The 20,503-nt window shown below is 44.6% G+C and overlaps 1 protein-coding gene across 3 annotated transcripts in view; it reads left to right on the top strand.

Annotated features, from left to right (window-relative positions):
- sulf2b (sulfatase 2b) overlaps window positions 1–20,503 on the top strand; it is a 105,491-nt gene that overhangs the window by 4,291 nt on the left and 80,697 nt on the right. For 2 of the 3 annotated variants that reach the window (XM_018756734.2, XM_018756738.2), the window contains exon 2: window positions 15,675–15,773. The gene's annotated coding sequence lies outside the window, so the exon portion shown is untranslated. Of the gene's footprint in view, window positions 1–1,593; window positions 1,909–15,674; window positions 15,774–20,503 lie in introns of those variants that run through there. The other variant, XM_018756735.2, reaches the window with a different exon arrangement.

Raw genomic sequence — 20,503 nt, forward strand, 5'->3', positions numbered from 1 at the left:
TCGGCTTTTCCTCTAAACACCTTTTTTGTAGAGACCCGGGGCAGAAGAAAGAGAGGATCCCTCTGTTCTCTCTGTCTGTTGGTGAAATGCACTTTTGTTTTCTCTGAGTACATTTCTTTACAGAAAAATGTCTGCTAAATTAATAAATGTACGTGACATTTAGTGATCGTAAACCTCCTCCATCTTCTTCTTCCTGTTAGCCAGGAACACCAGAGGGTGCATCTCTGCATCCCCACTCTTGGTTGTGATGTTCAGACCCATTCAACACTGTCTTCCTGTTCTTCTTTTTCCCCCTGAGGCCTGCGCTTCCTCTCAGAGCCCTGGAGTGGCACATAGGGATTTGTCCTGGTTTTGTTAAGCAAGCTCTCTAGTGGCTGCCCTCAGAAGGATTTAACCTCTTCCTTGCCCCTGTGGAATGCAATGAAGGTAATGAGAGGTTATGTTTGCGTTGGGCTCCTTCGGCTTGTTTTGGCTAAGTGAAAATAATGACACACCTAAAGCTACGACACGGTTGCATAGTGAGTAGCACTGGTGCCTCACGGCTCCTGGGCTGGGGGTTTGGAAGTAAGTGTGAATCTGACTCATTTTGTGCTGTGTTTGCATGGGCAATAGTATAACATGTTGGGTGGCTGGTACTGCCCTGGCAGGAGCTTGGTTGAATTGATGGACAGTTCCCCACTTCTTGCCCCAGCCTTGCTTTAAAGGTATAATAAGGACCAGCTGCTGCCATTTCAAGGCAATCAAAAAGGACTTTATTGCAGCTGGTCTGAAGACTAGTGGGAGAGAACTACTTGGATTGGACCTAGTGTTGGTTGCTTGTGGATTATGGTTCAGTTGTTCATAGCTTGAGTTTTGTTCTGCTGAAGGGACCTCATTCCCTAGTTTGTTTTGTGTTTGACCAATAAAACTCAATATTTGTGGTAAAACCTGCTGTTTGGTGCCTTTGCCCTGTCTGCATAACCCCCTCTACCCCACAACCATTAGCAGTATCTTGCACTGTAAGCGACCTTGGAAGCTAAATGCAAGTTAATAATAAAAAACCCTCACCCATACGTTTGATGCAATAAATGAGCTGCTGCTATTACAGTGATTAAGAATGTCTTAAAAGGGTGTTTTCTACCTGTAAGACATAATTTTTTAGTGAAATATTTCAGTCACTTGGGATGAATGCAGAAATAATCACAAACATTACAAATATTGACACCATAAATGTGTAACATGTATTTGAACTGTAGGAGAATATAAAGCATAGAATCCTGGCATTTTTTAACAGACGGGCCATCAAGTTGTGACACTGCCTACCTCTACATTTAGGTTTTTAAATCAAGAGGCCGAGCAAGGTGTTGCCTGCAAGGGCAACATTTCCACACCACTTTGGGGATAAAATATGTATGCCCTGGGCCTGTGGCTATGCTCAAGGAGTGACTCATGCCTTGATCCAAACCTCCCACCCCTTTAGGTAGCATGCTGGCAGCTGGGCTTCAGGGGGCTTTGTTTTCATGGTTACCTATTCATAATTTAAGCTGCACTCCACTGCCACGAAAGCCCAAAATCGGCTGCCCCATTTCCCAGCGGGAAACTGATGGCCTTCCAAAAGGTCCTGCCCTCATTTAGCCAGGTTGACGGCAATCCCTGGCTGCAGCTTGCACCTCTTGGTTAAGGGAGCCAGAGGGAGCACAGCACTCACAGCCTGTAGGTGAGCAAGAGGGTGAAATCTCCTGTTGTCTCACGCAAACACACACATACACACACCTCGAGAGAAAAGCCTATATCTTTCAAGGTTGTCTGGTACACACATTGTGGCTTCAGATCATGCCCCCTGTGCCCACCTGTGTGCGCTGGCGCTGACTGGTCTGTCTGATCCGATCAGTTGGTTGGATGGAGATTCAAGCGAAAGGGACCATCATGGTGAGTCACCTTCATAATTTAGCATGAAGTCAAAAAGTGATTCAATTTGAGAGTTTCAGGGAAGTCTAAAGACAGTGCTTATGTTATCTTGTATTTGCGAAACTGGAAGTAGAACTTATGGTTGCGAGAAGGTTTTGTTTCGCTTTAACGATCAGAACAGGAGCAGTCTGATGGTGTGATGGACTCCATCGCATGATTACAGGTGTGTCACTTATCGAGTCTACTGCCGTGGACTTCAGGGCATTTGGTTTAATCTGTTTGAAAGGGCCAATATGAGAGCGTGTATCGAAACTGTGCAGAGGCCCAAAGTCTGCATGTGATATTACTTTGCTTGCTCAAAGCTAGTACTGAACACAAGATGTTGCACACTAGCAACATCTTATTTAACTGTAAGTTGCCGTAAGCCTTGAGCCATCTTCTCCTTTTCTTCTTCTTTCACTGTGTTCTTTTTTGTGGAAGTGATTAACTGTGCTCCAAACAGCCAGGGGTACATAAAAAGAGTGTCTTCAGGACTTAAAACCCAGAGAAAGGAGTTTGTTTCCTGGATTTGTACGAGGAAAGTTGTTGTGACATTGTTAGAACTAAATAAAAATCAGCAACAAAAGAGGAAAGCTCTAGAGATTTTGCAATGTTGTTTGTTTGTTTGTTTTTTTTTGGCTGGTTCAGAAAGGGCGCTGTGTTTGTGTCAGTCATGATTGATAATTATCCTCACGCTATGCGTTTACCAGAACCGCCATAGCCATTCAAGCAAGCTCCTGTGATTTTCTCAAACTCCTGTATGGTATCTTACAGAAGACCCTGGCATTTGTGTAGATGGGCATTCGAAACAGTAATTTGCATGCCTCTCTGAGATGTTTGTCGAGAAACGGCACCTCTTCTGCACAGTCTAGCACGGTGAGATATAAATAATAACAATGAGTCGGCGGGACCGTGGTGGTGGTGGGGACATTTTCTGTAAATGATAGATAATCTCCTCTGCAGTGACACGGAGGTACGGCTGGGGGTTACGCCTCCTTTCGGCACAGAAAAATGTGCCACTTCCCGTAAACAGAATGTTAACCAACCCCAAGCTGAATACAGACATTTACACAAAACAGCGCTATACGGGAACGGTCCTCTACAACATTATATCTAGTCCATTAAAGTCTTGCGTGCAAAACATTTTTATGGGGTGGAAATACTGCAAAATAAAAAATTATTAAACTACCTAAAAGTCAACTGCTTCGCAATATATAAAAGTATAGTGCATCTGTAAATGCTTTACGAAAATGTTACTCCGGATCCTCAGTTCTTCTCATTTTAACAAATTCTTATGCTGTACTTGAAACATAACAAGATTTAGGTGCAGAGTATACAGTATTTAAGTTAGAGGTATGGTATCGTGTGAAACAACAAGAGTACTTCCACTCAAGATACAACATCACATTTAAAGGAGCATATATCTGGTGACAATTTTATCATTGACTCTGTAAATTTGAATTGTATAGCAGAATTACAGTGAAATGTATGATAAAACCAAGAATCTGCGAAGTGCCCTCAAGGCAGCGGTTGATGCAGTCGCTCTGACCGCCAATACACGTCTCGTTGTGCGTCTCCGTCCCTCTTCTCCAGTTGATCTGCTTGCTCCGGGGACACCACCGGCATGGGCAAGGCTATCCCTCAGGCACGGTGCGTTTCTCTCAGCGAAGGCACTCGAGTTGACGTCACCAGCTGCTCATTTGCGAGCCTGATACGATTCCCTCAGCTAGCCGTTTTAGGTCCCCTCATGTCCTCCGGGATTCTTAATTGCAAACACGCCGGTGGCAGTGAGGCAGCAAACACTTGTGTGCAGCCCCCATTCCCTGTCTGCCCCAGTTGCTCTCTTTCCATGTGTATCTTTTTCTGCCAGAAGCCAGCGCCGCACCACAGAAACACAAAATGTTTCTTATTAGCGCGCCAATACAAACATTTCCAACATGAGACGCTGCTCAGTGTTTTTCACAAGCTACCTCCTGGCTCGAAGCCAGCAGGCCCAGACGCGGTTTCGGGGACCGCCCGAGGAACGCAGGACAGCCGCGTGCCTCCCTCACCTCGCCGAGCAGAAAGGGCTGCCGCAAGGCGCCGACGAATGCCCCCACAGAATAGTCCTGCATCCCTCCCCACAGAGACCGACCTGGCTCTAATCCGCTAAGCCAGGGGAGGCTGCTCCACTGAGCTAAGGCCAGCTGTAGCCGTAGACAATGTTTCTCCTCCTCTCTGCTTGATTGCTCAAGATTTGTGCCTGCTTTGTTCATCTCGGTTTAATTACTTTTTTGCGGTACACAAAACGTGTCACACCGAAGGGTAGCGGCCCGCGCAAGCCCTTAGCACGTGCTGCATGCCGCCTCTATCGATGCACCGCGGCCTCAAGTGAACCTCTGAGATCGGGCCGTGGTGGTGCCCAGGCCACAGAGCTGAGCAGCACAGGGTGGCCAGGTTCACTACAGTGTTGTGAGGGAGACGGTGCTGGCAGCAAAACTCTAGATTCTATCAGTCCACAGCTCCTGGCCGCTAGGTAAAGCCGGCAAAGCCCTCATTTCACGCTCCGCCGACAGGCTTCTCTATCTCTCCAGCCGCCCCGGCTGACCTCCCGGCTTGCGTCCCTAGTGTTCCGTTCACAATCATGCACCCGCCGCTCAGGCTCGCCGGGCATCTTTGTTTCATCAGTAGGCCGGGAGCAGCAGCCTGGCTGTATTCACCGGAGTGGAAAAGGTGCTAAAGTCAGTCATCTCCCTCTCATGTTTTCATCTTCCAGGTAGTTCAAACTGTTTATGATGAGAATTTTTTCCTTCTCAGCTTCCTGTTTGTCCTGCATTAGCAAGCAAAACTGAAAATACAAAAAGGAAAATAAGTTTATCAAAACCATAGTTTCATGCATAAATATGAAATAAGCGACAGGTATTGTTTTGTTGGGGGGGGGGGTGCGGTGGCGCAGTGGCGCAGTGGGTTGGGCCACAGTCCTGCTCTCTGGTGGGTCTGGGGTTTGAGTCCCGCTTGGGGTGCCTTGCGGTGGACTGGCGTCCTGTCCTGGGTGTGTCCCCTCCCCCTCCGGCCTTATGCCCTGTGTTGCCGGGTTGGGCTCTGGTTCCTGTGACCCCGTATGGGACAAGCGGTTCTGAAAGTGTGTGTGTGTGTTTATTGTTTTGTTAATCTTACTCACTCACTATCATTTACTGCGTATGGTAAGCAGGGTACACCCTGGACACAAGCCCGTTGCAGTCATTCTATTAATGGTTAATATATTTCCGATGCATTTCATTAAAGTTTTTTTAAAACATATTAAAATATATGTATTTTTAATAACCACGCTGTGAAAAAAAGAGATATAAGAAGAGATTACTGGAAGAACCACAGTAACCACACAGGACTGTCAGAGTTCCTGAGAAGCTGTTCAGAAAGCCAGCCTCTTGGTTCCGGTTTCAGGTGCGCTGCTCGGATCTGTTTCCATTTATCTTCAAAGGTCACGACGTGCACTAATGAAGTGGCTGGAACAGAAAGGAGCTGGGAAGGCTGCTTTCGTGGCCACCGGCCCCCATTCTGTAATTAGTCCTCCAACTGCAGGTAATTCCGAGGTGCATGTACAAGTCCCTCCCTCACTCGCCCGCTCGCTCGCTCGCTCGCTCCCTCTCTCCACGGAGGCAGTACCGCAGTACACTGCTGCCGATCAACAGCCACAGCGCTGTAAGCGAAAGATATATTTTAATTGGAGTTGTTTCTCAGAGGGCGAAATTAGTTTTCTGGAAAGAACCTGCGTAATGAACAGAATTTTGAAAGCGGGAGGGAAAAAAGAGAACAGGCCCAGTCTGTCGTCCAATGATTTTTTTTTTGTCTCCACTTTTATGTCCCAGCTGCCAGTGCAATGCGGCCTGCTGGGTGGATTTTTAGTCTGATGAAAGGGAACAAGGACGGCAGCTTTGCTAGCTGAAGAGCCTTTAATGACCAGAGAAGACACACACTGGGAGCGGAAAGAGACAAAGTTTGGCGCGAGCCTTGACACGTGGGATGAATAAATCATGACGGATGGGGATATTTTTATCAATATTTCATCAGGGAGAGGGAGCTTTTGGCTGGGGGTCCAGGAGCTCCAGAGTCTGTGTTTGCGCAGCTTCCGTCCATAGTCTGTCGAGGTTATGAATTGTTCAAAGGTGATATTTACCTATGATATTTACCAACTCGCCCTGCACATTACCTGGCCTGCTCTGTGTGATCATTTCAGTGCAGTCAAATATTATTTCAAAATATATTTGAGGACATCATTATCTGGAAGGATAATATGTACTTTTTAAATTTTACACCTTGTCTACCCACACAGCTGGATATTTACAGAAGCAATTCTGGGTTAAGCACCTTTTCAAGGTTATAGCAGCTATATCTAGGTCCAGGGCCAATATCTAAATGACCTTTTTTAATGCGGGAAATGTCTTTCATTCACAGATATAGTCCAACCCTGAGGTCCACCACATCTGAACAGTGAACCAGGTGTAAGCTGGGAAAAGACAGTCGTAAAGACAGCGTGAAAATCTGCTTTCAGCATCTGTTAATCTGTCTACTTCCACTGCGCAGCCCATAAATATTTAAGAAGCTTTTTTTCACATCTTTAAATGAATCAGCGTTATCAAATTTTTCTTCAAGTCATAAACGGAATGGACCCTGTATTGTGCTGGGTTTTTGTATGATTGATGGGTTTTAATTAAAGTGCCATTGATTGGATTGCGTGTGCCAATACATCACGTGCTCGAAAGTGAGAAACATTAACGAGACAGTGCGTGAGATAGTGCTGCAAACAGGACTTTCTTCATGATGGCATTCCTCCAGCAACAGGAGACTGGAGCCTGGGAGTCCATTAGCAGAAATCCACGATGAGCATGACACAAGACCAGTGTGTGAGACAGCACGGCTGACCCCCCTCGGCCCAGACTCGTCGCTCGTTAATCTTGTGCTCGGTGATGTGTGGTGCTATGTATTTTTAATCAGCAACCTTTGTGCTCCCAGCACTTCGAAACAAAAGCCTGCCCCATATCTGAGAGAACGCTAGATTGGTTCTTTTAATGCAGATTAAATATTTTAAACCCTCGGTGGATCATTTTTATGGAAAAAAAAGGTTGCAGATATGACAAACAATAAAAAGTGTAGGGAGGGCTATCCTGTTCCTCTGCGCTGACACTGACACATCCCATTTCAAGGCATCACAGCTACAGTCTCAATCCCATTCACAGCTCCAGTCCCAGCCCCAGAACTAGAACCAGCTCCATTCCCATTCCGATTCTCAGTTATTAGCAGAATTTGGACTTCGCTGGTCTCTGTTCCCCAGCCCTCTACCATTGTGCTCCGTGAGACCCTCAATAGCGGCGTCACGGCGGCACAGCGCCCGGTTAGTGCGAGAGGACGTGGGTTTGTTCCCCACTCAGTCTGTGTGGAGTTTGCATGTTCTCTCCCTGTCTGTGTGGGTTTCCTCCAGGTGCTCTTGTTTCCTCCCACAGTCTAAAGACATGCTGCTCAGGTTCCCCCGCAGTGTGTGTGAGAGAGAGAGAGAGAGAGAGAGAGAGAGAGAGAGAGAGAGAGAGAGAGAGAGAGAGAGAGAGAGAGAGTGTGTGTGTGTGTGTGTGTGTGTGTTCCACTGATGTATGGATGAGCGACCCAGTGTAAGTAGTGTATCTAGCAGTGTAAGTCAGGGGTCTATCTGTCAGGACCTTTCATCGCACTCTGTCAATGAGCAAGCAGGCATAGAGCCATAGACACACTCTCATACAGATATTGACTGAAGAAGAAATCACCATCTTGCTCTCACAAAAACATGCGCGCGTGCACACACACACACACACACACACACACACACACACACACAACTGCCCACACAATTGTACAAGGACGCAGAGGAATGAGAGCATATGCAGACATAGAAATATACTCCCGCCCGCTGAAGACGTGCAGAACGCTGGCACACAATCAGCCACCCTGTGAGACCCAGTTGGAGGGATGTTTCAGAGATGCGCTGCAGGATGTAGCTGCTCGAGGCACTCTGTTTAACCCCCGCACCCCTGAGCTTCTGAACACAGCGCAGACGCGCAGCACCCTGGGAACCAGGGAGCGGGGTAAAAATCCTTTTTGGTTTCAATTTGAACACATGTTCACACGCAGAAGAAAACCCCCGCTTTAGAAAACCCAGGCCTTGCTCGGCATTGTCTCGGCATTGTACTGTCCAGCAGGAATTAGCTAATGAACCATGGGGGGTTTTCTTTAGGAGTCGAACTGCAGATTAGGGCCTTTTCTCCCCCGCTGCTGTCCATCTTCCTCACTGACATGGCTGCACTTTCTGCTCACAGGCTTTACTGCCTCACGTTGCAGGGAGGAGAGCGCAGCGAGCGGGCGGTCTGTCAATCAGCTGTCCATATGTGCAGCTACAGCAATTGGAGCAACAGAGAAGACTGGAGGCATCACTCACGGGTTGTGCGAAGACAGAAACGCTCCTATGGGAAAGAGATTTTTTTTTCCTTAAATGCGATAAAAGTGAAATCTTGTTTAAAAAAAAAAAAATCTGACGCGTTATTGAAGCGAGTTGGATTCAGTTGTATGTTTGCATTTTTAAATGGACAGAGGCATTGATTAACTTCTACGGGAATCCTTGAGAACATCGATTAAGATCACCAACATCATAATGAGGGTGCAGGTGGAGCGATGAAGAGGTGGCTCTTAGCAAAGGAAAAATTACCTCAAAGCGCTGAACAGCACAGTAAGATGTGGGAAAACCCAGCAATGAACTTGGTTTACAATCGAGCAAAAGCAGAACTAGAACACTTTCAGGAGGTGAACACACCAAAGTTCAAGAACATTTGTTAGGAAAAGTAAAAGATCGCAGAAGTGATACAGTACGGAACAGAGGAGTGGCAGAATAAAACTTCCATTTTGTCTTTCTTGCTGACTACTCTTGATGCTGCTGCTAAATGATAGCGATGTCTGGATTTATGTAATAAATAGGGAGCAAGCAGCACAGAGTTTAAGGTCACAGACCTGTACTTTGAAAGTTGCCAGCACCAGTCCCTGGAGGGACCCTGACGTAGCGCCCTAGAGCAAGGTACTCGCCCTGAATTGCTCCGGTAGAATATCCAGCTGAATAAATGGATCATAATTTTACGTTGCTTTGAATGAATGCATTGGCTAAACAACAAACTAATCATAACAGTCATAACGAATGAAATGAATTACCAACAGCTGAGATGAACCCCAGCTGAATGTAGTAAATGCAAGCTGGCGATGAAGAGTCGCAAGTGTAGCTGCGGTGCCAAGCTTCCTTCGACTCCCACCCAAGCGGAAGGCTTTTACAAGACATACGCTCCGTTCTCTGGTTTCTGCAGCATGTTCCCAGAAACCCCAGACAGACAGATGATGCGTAAGATTCCTGGTTGATCCACAAGTAGAGCAAATCAATCTGCTGGTTTCTTGTAACACCCCTGTGGTAAGTGGTTTATTGATGCAGTGATTGAATTCATTACATGGTGTAGCAGAGAATAGGGTGGGAGAGATTAGAAGCACAAGTTGATTGACAAGGATTAAAGATTGGGAGAGAGAGAATGTAATTTGGGTGATTACAGTTGTTGCTGTGATGGACAGCTTGTGAAGATGGCGAGCCCTTGGATTTGGAAATTCTGGTGCGGGGAAGGCAAAGCCTGTAATGTGTAAGAAGATGCCTGTTATGTCTCCCCTTGTTAGTCTCGTAGCTAGTCGACTTTCGTTGCTGGAGGCTAGACGCTAACGAAGGAACGCTCTGTCATTCCTGCCTGTCTCCTCACTTGCCTTTCTAATTGTAATGCAAATTGTCTTTATAGAGTTGATGTCGCCAGTACACGCTATTGCACTGCCGGGCGTTTCATCCACCTGCTCGGTTATGATACGCATACAGCGTCATGCAGCGTTGTCCACCGTGGCGCAACTGACCGGACGGCGGTGCACCAGAATGATGACACGAGCTATAACTTGCCCTCTATCGGCCTTTGTTATTTTCCCCAATCTCAATAAATTCAACGTGCAAAATGTCCGAAAATTAAAACGCTTTGAATGAAAACAAACAAGCCGATGACTTACTCATTTTTTGCATTTTGTTATTTAGCCAGGGCTTTTATCCAAAGCAGCTATGTGAAGTCAGGTCCTGCATGTGCCCATTTCTAGCGTAGCAGCGATTGCAAAGAAACTTCTGATCACCCTTCTTTCCTCTCAGCTGTGATTGTTGCCCTCGCTCATGGGGGGAAGCCTTGCTCTACTGAATGGCATTGAGGAGGAAACTCATATCACTAAATATTGCTTGTTTGCCCCTCCTCTCTGACAGGGGAGCTCTTCCGTGTTCGGTATGTGCAATTTCATACAGCTGCAGGCCTTCTGCTATTTGATTTAGTCCACTAGAGCAGCAAATGCTGTGGATCAGGCTTTCCTGACAGGGAACTGAACGCTAGCATTAACTCCCAGCCTTGCCCGCCTGCACTCTGCATTACTTTTATCAAGGATTACACGTCTAAGAGTGAAATTTCCCAGAGTTCCAATTGGCAGGATGGTCATGCTCTGCCTCCCTGCTGAGTAGAACTCTCATTGCCCTGCGCTTCCGTTCCTCTACAACTGCACCTGTAATCTGCTTGTGTGAACAGATATTTTCAGATACTGCTGATCTTTTAATACTGCTACAGTTGCACAACTCTGAGCTGCTTCACTTTGGCTGCATGAATTCCATTTTAAGTAATAGCTTCAGATCGCTGATCTTTTGAATCCTCCTGATGATTTAGCGTTCCGCGTCTCTTTCGTTATTCAGACGTGCCCGAGCTCTCCGAAAGTGCACGTTGTCCTTACGGGATCGTGACTTGCGTGTCATGTCAACCATCCAGCTTTACGAGAGTTTAGTGTGGCTTAAATTATAGTCAACACCGCATTGCTCCTGGGTAGAGGCGAAAGGGATAGATTATCGTGAAGCAGACAACGGGATTTATTAAAACACAGTCCCTGGTAAAGGTCCAGCTCCCTCTAATTGGGCACAGGGAAAGGCTGAGGAGGCCGCTGGCAGTGAGCGATAGCAGATGGATTCAAAGTGCTGCGGCCTCCCGCTTCCCCATCTCCAGGAATCGATTAGGGAGCGCAGGAGAGAGGCAGCCAGGCTGCCCTGACGCACTTCTGGAGAACTGTGCAGAGATTGCCTCCGGAGATGTAAACACAGAGTGCATTGTGTGTTCCTGGCCTCACTCCTCCGCCAGAAGATGGGGGTCTCATGCAGGATAGGAGATTACTTTTCTGCAGCATTACAAGAAACTTTGTGACTGATTTGTATTAATACATATGAAACAATGTACTATTGCACAGCAGCGTTTGTGCGTGACCCGAAGAGATCCGTAACTGCATCTGTATCTCTAATCAAATTTACATCTGCATTCATACGAAACAGGAGGAAAGCAGATGTACGTCAGACATAACGCAAATCGCAAACAGCTAATTTTTTTTCAACACAAATACGCAAAAACAAATCTATCCATCAAAGTTCAATGTCTCTACTACATTTTGCTTTATTTCTTTAGAATAATTGGCAAATGTGCAGAGAAGTTGCTAACCGGTCATGAAAACTTGCTTTGTAAAGAAATTGAAATATTAACAGATGCAAAGACAAAGAATATGAGATGGGACCTTATTTCTGCTCGACAATCTGATTGTCCGGGATACACGCTCTCCCTGCAGCAGGGCGATGGCCGCGTGCACACAAGGGAAAAAACTGAAAAATGGCTCCTCCATCTTCTCCCTAATCGAATGTGAACACCAGGCATACGGACCACTGAAGGAGGCATAACATTTGTTAAAGTCCAGTAATGTTAGTAATATTTTCTGAAGCTGCAGACATGTCAAAAACACTCAGTGTTGTTTGCGTGTAGCACTTTTGCACTGCAGATGAGATCTCCGTTCATGCAAATTGCATCTTTGTTCCATTAGGGTTTCAGTGAGTGATATTACGATTTCTGTTAATATTCATTGTCATAATGTACAATTATTAGGCTAATTAAATCGGTAAATACAAGGTTATCCATATCCTGAGTGATTTTCATGTCCATTGTAATTACCAGGCAGCTATAGTGTTTAGTTTACATATCCATTTAAGCTCAGGGTACTTAGGCATCAGGGTTTGTGTTAGCTGAACATCAGGAGCAAGCATGTAATACGAAGAGCATGATTACAGATTGATCTATTCATATGTCCTTGGTTCATAACCAGAAGACAGAACAATTGAATTGTGTCGGTGGACTCGGAAAAATGATCCACTCACTCAAAAGACTCCAGAGATTCCCAGAAGAATTACCATAACTGACAGCAATGGGCTTTTCTCTTCTGGCATTGTTAATCTTTTTCTTTTTCTTTTTTTTTTTTTTGAATAAGTGGGGAGGCACTTTGATTTTCTAAAAATACCTGTCTGTAAGTCTGAGTGTTCCCTGAGTGCTGGAAAGAAAAGCAGACATCATTTTTTGAAGGCCTCTCAAGGTATATGAGTAGAAGATAAAAAAGAAAAAAGTGCACAGGGGCTTATTCCCATTCCTTTTGCTGAGATATGTATATGTGATATGTGTTTTTCCCCTAGTGTGCTCCTGTGGTCAATCACGTGCTGAACAGTTCCTTGTAGGAATTGTAAAACTGTGCTGTCTGTATTGGCTGCAGGATTGATGACCATGAGATCGGTTAATGGATGAGTAGCAGTCTTTGAAATGCAAGCATGCAGGCTATAGCCAGCTATCGCAAAGAATCAGTTCTGCATTAACTGAACCCTGTGAACTCAGTGAGAGCAGGAGAGAAAAAAAGATATATGTATAGCAAAATATATATAGTTTGATTATAAATATATAGCATACTTTAAGTACATATTTTCCCCTCCTCACTAAAGCAGATGCGCTTCATGCTCTTGCATAAACTCAATTCACAGCGCAGCGCATGTTCTATTCCATCCCCGCATCTGTGTGGTCAGCGAGGTGCTCTGTCTCTGTGATTCACGGCTACGAAGGAGTTGCTTCCATTTATTGGAAGGATTATGCGGCCGACACGGTAATGCTTCGAGAATCTGGCAGAGAAAATGACTTAGAGAGAGCACAAAGACAAACACATACCGCACACGTACGCAATGGAAAAACCACTTTGACATGTACGCATACACAGAACAACTTGAACTGTACTTGTATTTATACAAATATCCCAAGATCACATCCCCCCCACAACAGAGCAAAGGCTCACTACACTTGTCTGTGTTTTAAACCATGCTAGATCGAAGGATCCAGCTTGAACATCATCAGCTCATCTTACTGAGCACTGAAGGTATCTCAATTATTCAGCAGAGGGAAAAACACACAACCCCCACCCCCATACCCCAGTTGCAGACGAGCGTCTGCCAGCCAGGTCTCAGCAATTAGTAGCAAACCCATCCCACCCTGAGGACTGAGATCTGTGGGAAGGCAGAGAGACCGGCACACTCAACACGCCTCATTTCAGGGCCCTAGTTCAGGAAGACGGTCACGTCAAAGTGACCTTTCCTCAGAGTGTTGCCATTTCATCTTCCTCTGATGCTCATTGTTTGGTATTTTTCATTTAGTGCCTGCAATTGTTCAGCTCAAATTAGTCATTATTTGTTAAACTTTGAATTAATTACATTGAATGGGGGGAAGGAAAAAAACTGCCAAGGCAGTAATTGGGCTTCCAGAGTATTTATGAGAACAGCAGTTTGCTGTGCAGTGATTAAAGGCAATCCAGATGAAATATGAATGCATGCATAAATCAGGTAGCAGGGTGCATAATGAGAAAACATATCCTTCTAGTCAGTGGGGACAACATGGGGATTCACCTCTCCTACCAAAAGCCTCTTCACTGTGGCCTAAGCCTTGGCAGTCTTGTGGGGTGGTCTTGTCTGCTCATGAAACATTATGGTGTTGAGTTGAGAAACAGATTGTCGACATTGTAGAGCAGGGCTTTTGGGACTCAGAAATATTCAGAGATGCTATCAATAACATCCTGTTCAGACAGAAACCTGGTGTTTGGATGTCACTCATGTTTCAGAGAAGTGACAACAACTCATCATCCGGACCACAGTCTCCATCGAGAAATCAGTTGCGCTTTATCGTTTTTTGTTTGATTCTTTTTTTGTGAAACATTAAGAGTAAAATCTAAATGGTGTGATGATGTCTGTGGTTACAGTAATGCTGTTCATTATAATTTCAAAAATAGTGAAAATTGCTGATAGAGATACAGAGGATGGAGGGAAGCAGAAGGAGGCTTGGATCCTGGGTTGCTAAAGGATACAGTTTGTATGCCTACTGACAATAGCAATCTGTAAGTTTGATAATGGCTTTTTTAGTGTCCTGGGCACTCCTCTTTGGGAGGAATGTCAATAATGTACAGCAAGTCAAGACTCAGCAGGAAGTGAGGACCAAAATGTTGCCTTGCTCCAGAGTTTGGGCAGGGGGAAAATGGAGGGAAGGTCACTTGGTGGGATGCCTGCCGTTTTCCAAGGCCTGGAAATCGCTCGCTTCAGAGGCTCGGCCTGCGGTTAATGATGCATTCGCTCAGAACGCTGTGGGAGATGCCGCCACCTCCTTTGTTTGCGTTTCCTCTGCTGTGTCAAGGGGCTTGGAGTGGGGGTGCAGAGCTGCCATTCCAGGGTCTCTCACTCCCCTGCTTACTGCCCTTTAAACGTGAAACACAGATGGTGTCTGTTTCCTCCGCGATGCCATTTAATTAAATCTTCAGCAAGCTCTACAACACCCAACTTTGGCCCTCAGCAGCTGTGTATAAAATGATCATATTTAATAGACTAAAGAGGACTAAGAAATAGTACAGCGAGTAGCTCCAGTTGGGGTTAGGCTAGCATCTAGTCCATGGTACTAATGATTGGTTTAAATGGATGTAATGCCCAGAATGTTCTTTCTATCCAGGTATGACAGACCCGTGCCTTTCCTCCCACTTCCCCCATCCTTTCGTCAGAAGCACAAAAAGACTGTTTAATATGCATTAGTTTGGCAAGAGTTCACCAAATCCCGACGATTGACAGCACAGCATTTACATTTGACAGGAGGGGATTTTGCCATTGATGCTGTCCCATATAGCCTCTGTCCATCCACAGAGCCGGCACCCATGGCCTAAACGCTGCCCTGCCGCTCCTCACTGTAATTGTTGCCGTTTTCTCTGGGATTCTGAATAAACTCGTCATCGGCTTTCTGCTCGCTTGTCGAGGCCCTTTAGAGGCCTGCCATTTGTTGAGGGGGTTGTTTGCTGTCCCCGAGTCCTGCTCCGTTAATTGGGCCGGCTTTATTTCAGGGGAGGCAGCCCAGTGGGAACTGGCAACACAAAGTGCCCCGTGAAAAGGGGCCAAAAAGTCATTTTTGTCAAATTGTGGCTCTGTGACCCTAGAATTAGTATTCTGCACATGCTTAGATCTGAACAAAACAAAAATCAGAGCAAAGGGGAGCACAAGGAGGAGAGAGATGGACCAAAACAGTGGGCTTTTAATAGCAAATTGTAGATGTGCCTCTTCCCTTTCAGTCTTCTTCTTTTCTTTCGTGTTTTTAAGCAAACAGCTTTGAGCTGCTGGCTTAAATGAATCACTGCTTGTGACTGAAACTTACCCTTTAAAAACCAGAAAAAAAATGGAGAGGAAGGAAATTAATTAAGGTGCACTTTTGTTCGAACGTCCAACTGTGGTTTGTCTGTAAGGTGAAAATTGTGATTGTGTTCTGTGTGTACTTGTTTTGCAGAGTTGGATGAATTGCAATTGCCTGCTCAGTCAAGCAGCGGTGACACCCATCTCCGCAGAGACTACACATGACCCTCAGTGATTTCTCTTCATTTAGCAGGTGAGGACATACCCGTGATCCCTAGTGCAAGGCTTCCATTCAGCAGGTGAGAACTTATCCATGATCCTCAGTGCTAAGTTTTCATTCAGCTGGGAAGATCCTTGAGGACTGGAGCATAGTGGAAAGGCAGATGAAGACCAGTTTTTTCCCTTGACTAATTGTTTAATTGTTGGATAACGGGATGATGGGTTGAGGTATAAGACTTCCGGGGACAGAACTTTGCGAAGGGACTGGGGTACAGCACATACAGTGTATGCTTAAGCAAGCTGGAACAGAAGGAGTATGCCAACATGATGATTACTTGGGAGTTAGATCTTTATAATTCACAACAAACTTACAGAAAATGCAACTTGCCGCCAGGGTGAACACTATCTATTTGTTGTACATGAGGGAAAATGAAAGTCTGTATAATTGTAAATATGGGATCTTGGAATTGGTGTACCAGGCGCTGCTGGGTCTTGTGAGTGCATCGGGTGGATGGGAACACAGGAGACAGGGCTAAAGATTCCACCTCGCAACATCTTCTCTGCTCTGAGCTATGGTGTTTATGAGCTGTGACCTTTCTGTGTACCTCAAGCTGTTCCGTTTCTTTTCTCAACTGATTTTTGCTTCACAAAACTTGTCCATTTTGTGTTGCATCTGAAAGGCTTGTGGAAATTTAATCACCTTCATACTGAGCCAGAATGCATTCATGCCAGCTTTGTTTCCTTAGTTAACTTCAGAAAATTAAATCCACCCGTTGTATTCTTTGTATAATTACATTACAAGTGTACATATGTAGTGTATACAGTTGCTTATGAATTTATTTTTTTTTTCATATTATTGCTGGTAAACTAAATAGCTTCTGGTTAAAGTAATTATCACAGCTGGATATTTACAAAGCAGTTTTTTTTCAGGTTGAGAGGCTTGCCAAAGGCCAGGGCAACAGTCCTCTTTATGGAATCTGATTTGCAAACTTTCATTCACGAGTGTTGTTGCTTAGCCACAACGTAACCTGCTGTGCTCAAAATGTCAGTCATATAGCGTTTTGCAGAAGGACAGCAAAAGAAGAACATGAGAGCGGGAGGTACAAGGGTGAGAAACTTGGGGAGGTGATGACGAGAAATGTTTCCCCTGGGGAGCGCCTTGCGTGCCATTAAAAGCAATCAGAAAGGTGGTTGGGAAAGATTCTTCCTAAGCTGAGGTGCTTTTTTTTCCCTCCATTTCTTTCTGAAAGGGTGACCAGTGTGGTTCACACTAGTACATGAGTATATGTGAGTGTTGCCTTTTGTTTGACAGTGGACAGATTCCTTAAAGAAATTTTCAGGTTATTGACAGAGTTGGCCAATGAGCTGACCCTGAACAGCCCATACGGGTTTTCCATAGTTCCATCTTCCAGGAAGGGTGAGGCAAGCAGAATCATGTCGCATGGAATTAGTAGGACACCTCCATCCCAGAAGCTCACTTTATCTTCAGCAGTGTGTGAGTGTGTGCTGGTTTCAGTAAATATGCTGGAGTTAACTGTCCTTCATTTAAAGCTAGGCCTTATCAGCAGTACTGGACATCATGGCAAAAAATGCCATAACTCTTAATTACTGACACACAGTTTCAAGCCGCTTGTCCCAAGCGGGGTCACGGGGAGCCGGAGCCTAACCCGGCAATACAGGGCGCAGGGCTGGAGGGGGAGGGGACACACCCAGGACGGAACGTCAGTCTGTCGCAAGGCACCCCAGACCCACCAGAAAGCAGGACCTGGTCAAACCTGCTGTGCTGCTGTGCCCCCCTACTAATCACTGACAAGTATTTCTTAATATATTTATGATGCAGCTGTTAACTAATGATGACTAATTTTACGAATTTGTTACAAAAGCAAAAATCTACCGAAGCACCAAAAGAGAATGTTGTGTAAGACATTAACCAACGGTCTTGGAATTACAATGAGAGGTGCTGCGTGCTGGACTACTGTCATTTGCTGTGAAATCACTGTGAGGTGAATCAGGAAGAGATGACATGATGTTATTCAGCAGAAACGGATGTGCAGTTTGACAGTGTTCTCCCATCCTATGCTTCAAATGTGGTCTCTTACTGCTATTTTTAGTTACACTCGTTCTACTTAGAAACACATCTCCACAATATTACATATACAGTAGGCTGCCATGAAGATGTTCACACACTACCAAACATAACAGTTTGTAAGAAGTGAATTTATTGTTCTGTTAACACACCACAAACTTTACTGAATAGTTTAAATCCATGCTTGTCATTGGCCTACTTTAGTGTATCTCTCACTCTCTGCCTTATTGCACGCGTGTAGGGAATTTGAACAACTTAGGGAAATATTGTTCATTCATGGAATAAAATGAAAACGGTCTAACTGTTAGTGCTAGGGCACTTTTTAAAAGCACAGGCAGAACTTCCTGTTTTTTCAGATTTCCTTCCGTGGTCAGTTTCTCAGTAAGCACAGAAAAAACCTCTTTACACATAATGCACATTAATTTCTGATTTTTGAAATTGCTGTAATCCTGCATCCAAATACTTGATGATGTTATTTTTTAAAAAACTTTCCCTTGAGAACTATACATGATGTTTTCACATTTGTTTACTTCCATTCATTTAGCAAATGCTTTGCTCCAAAGCAGCTTGCACTGTTAAGATACCAACAATCCCCACATTTATACAGTAGGGTAATGTCAGTGGAGCAATTCAGGATAAGTACCTTACTCAAGGGTACTATAGCTGGCGATCAAACCTGCAACCTTTGGGTCTGATGGCAGCAGCCCTAACCACTACACTACCAGCTGTCCTCTGTATATAGTATTGCAATATATTTTTCTAGTGTTTGTGCATGTGCACTTGTGTGTGTTTACAGATACAGTTAGGATCTGTAACTTGGTTTGTATCTTATTACTACATCACAATCAAAAAATGCTTAATACTACAGATGTGCCTTGGTTTATTCACAGGTTAGGTTCTCCCAAAACCTCTGATAAAACTATAATAATAAATAAATTTGAAGATTTTGATTTATTCTATTTTCATCACTTGCTTGCCCGCCCAGTGCAGAACCGCAGTGTTCCAGGGTGTATCCCCAAAATGTAGTGCAGGGTAAAGTGCAAGGTAAACTCTGGACAGGACAGCAGTCTCAGAACCTTTAATTTATCATCTTTTATCTACTTGAAACAACATCCAAAATTGAAGACAACTAAGAATAAAAAAATACTTAATTTCCACAAACTCTTTTTCAGGGCTGATTGACAGTTTCATCACATGAACATGTGTAATGTGTCTCAGCCTCTGACAAATTTCAGTTTGCTTTGTTATCTGAACAATCAGTTAAAGCTTAAAAATGCAGACACATCTCCATTTGTAGGTTCTGTAGAAGTTCCAGATATAGCTATAGTACATAAGAAACACACAAGTCCTTTAACATTTTTTTTTTTTTTTTACTTTGGGCAACATTGAAACTAATTTAAAATGACTGAAAATGTGTAGGAAGTTTGTCTTTACAAATTCCAGTTCAATGCAGATTTATCCCCATAAAGAATAAAATATTCGTCATCTTGTTATTTATCACAGACAGACATGAGCTGTAAACACTGGGGAAGCAAATTAATTGGAAGAAAACTAATTACTGTGCTCCCTCTGTAATACGCTGTTTGAGTGTGTTTTATTGAGATTTTATTGCTGGATGTGGAAACATACAGTAGGTCACTCCTGCGCCGACACAAACCAAAATTTGTGAAAATAGAAAAGGGAAGAAAATACTGTTAAAAATACATGAACTTAAAAATGTTTGAAAATTCGTAACATGAGGACCCACTGTGTTCATTTTGATGTCTTTAACAAACTTTCAAAGAAAAGGTGTTTTTATTAACCAATCTGCAGCCAATAAACATGACATACTGCTGAAGACTTTCTGACCTCATATTACATCAGTCTCAGTTTGTATACTGCTCTACTGTATATGTATAAGTTTCTTGCACCATGTATCAGTACATCCCTTAATAATATGGCAGCAGTCCTAGAGTGAAAAAAGTTAATTAGTAGATAAGTTTCTTATTAAAAATAATCCTGAAATTTTGCACTCGAATGCAGCGTTCAGTGAATTCATAAAATCCTTTGGACTAATTGCTGTGGCCAAAAGTTAATGCAAAATGCATAAAATAATCAAGAAAACAGAAAAAAAAAAATGATTGACTGTTTTCTCCAACAGTCGAGGCTCCTTCTATGAGGGTCCAAGGCTGGGGGAGCTGGAAGAGATGGAGCTGAGATGTTGCAGCTGTGGTGACTGTGAGCAATGCGCTAGTACCTCTGGAGCTGGTGTGTGGCAAGGTCATCGAGCTCTGTGGCTCGCTTTCGCACTGAGAGCAGAACACAAAAGAGATCTGGCTGCGTGACGCACCGGATGACCACTTTTTTGCTTTTCTGAGTGTGGCTGCTGAGGCAGGAAACTCAGGCAAGAAATGCATTGCGAAGTCCCTCAGTAGATGGGCCTAGCAGCTGCAGGCTTATCCCTTCAGGAGGGAAGGGGTACAGAATGTGTCGGAGGGGGATGCGTATCATCCGTGGACCTCGGATGGGCGTCCTCTCTGTGCAGTGTTTGCATTGCTGTAGAGATGGGTACAGATTTATTACCATGTGGCCAATTTATCACGACCACGGCCACGGCCCAGTGCTAGGGCTGCCTGCAGGAGCAGAGATCATCCATCACCACTCCTCCGCCTCCCCACGGGGGAGTGGGTCCAGCGCCC

Source organism: Scleropages formosus, chromosome 2 (assembly GCF_900964775.1).
Source record: "Scleropages formosus chromosome 2, fSclFor1.1, whole genome shotgun sequence".
Lineage (NCBI taxonomy): Eukaryota > Metazoa > Chordata > Actinopteri > Osteoglossiformes > Osteoglossidae > Scleropages > Scleropages formosus.